We start from the raw sequence: 1,481 nt of genomic DNA, 5'->3' as shown, positions 1-1,481 counted from the left end.
GCGATAAACATTCGATACTCTAATCGACACGGGATTCTTGAGACGGGCGTCTCCACGGCTGCCACGTCACAAGGTATACCCACTAAAATCCCCGCGTGTGTCCTCCTTTGCGCAAATAGAGCGACCCCCCGGTATCACCTCTCGGTATTCTTTAAAGGGTCGCCCCGCGCTAGCGCTTTCGCGCTCCGTACTCTGGGTAGGAGGGAAAACGGCAAGGACAAAACCCCGTCCCCGACCGCCCCCCACCCGCCCTAAGGCCAATTCTTGGCGCTTTCGCGCTGCGAGAGGCGGACGCAACACATCTCGCCACGCCCCTCCCGTTGTTACTGGGGGGGTGGGGTCTCTCCTAGTACCACACGCACCAGCGGTAGATGTCACCGCTGGGCGTGGAGCCTACTGGCAGCGGCGCGGAGCGACCCTATTCCGCGCCATCTCCCTCCCGGGCCACAATGGGGAGAGTGCATCCCCTCGTACCCCCCCCCCCACAGCCCGTAGGGGAGAGGGGGAGCCGGCAGGGCAGAAGATTTTACCCAATAACGACCCCTCCCGGCGCCAACCTGGTATTCGGCCAGCGCCGTGACCCCGGTCTTGGTGGTCAGACCGGGACCATTTCCACCTCTCGCGAACCCTCCGGGGGGAGAAGTCCCCCCGCAGACCCCGCGATTGGTGGTGGTGGGGAAGGAGGACCGGCTCGTCCCGCGGACACCGAGCCTACTTGACCCGGAACCGCGTTCGGCGGCCGGCCTCTGCGATGGCGCTGCGGCCAGTCGCCGCGTAGGCCACTTTCCATCAGCGTGCACCCGGGTCCCCCCATCCGATGGCCCGAGTCCCGACCCTCCTCGCGACACACCGCGCAGGCTACACCATTGGTGCTGACCCGCGCGGTGTGCCCGGCCAGGCCACACCGGTAACAATGCCCGCTCCGGTCCGTAGACGCGGAGCAGGCCGCCCGAACGTGACCCAGTTTCCAACACCGGTGGCATTGGAGAGGGCAGCTCGACTCTCGCTCCCGCCCACCCCAACGCCACCCTACCCTCCGACGCCACCCGATGGGCGGCCGCGAGGGGGACCCGGGTCCAAACCGCCCCGCCAATTCCACCGCATGCGGCCAAGGCGCACGTCTCCCGGCCCACATCCACCCCGTTTCGCGAGAACCCCCCTTATCTCCTCGGGGAGGACCGACTCGTCAAAACTGACGAGTCGGGCCTCCCCCATCCTTGTGGGCCGCGTAATTGCAGCCTCCGGGAGCGACGCCCTGAGCTTTTCAGCTAGGACGTCCACCTCTCTCTCCTTACCGGGTCCGGCCAGCCCAAACAAGAGGCCGCCTCCTGCAGCCCTCCTTACAAAGACAGGCCAGACCCCACCCAATCCCGGCGGTATATCACCTCTCGCCTTGCGGAGGACCTCCGCGTACGAGAGGCCCCCCGGCTCGAGGCGAACCGCCACCGCCGGCGGAGCCGGGAGCGCACGAGGCGCCGCCG

This window comes from Odontomachus brunneus, unplaced genomic scaffold (genome assembly GCF_010583005.1).
Source record: "Odontomachus brunneus isolate Ranch 3 - 2012 unplaced genomic scaffold, Obru_v1 Obru_scaffold_153, whole genome shotgun sequence".
NCBI classification, from domain to species: Eukaryota; Metazoa; Arthropoda; class Insecta; order Hymenoptera; family Formicidae; genus Odontomachus; species Odontomachus brunneus.
The sequence above is the reverse complement of the archived record's forward strand: the minus strand, read 5'-3'. Positions refer to the sequence as shown.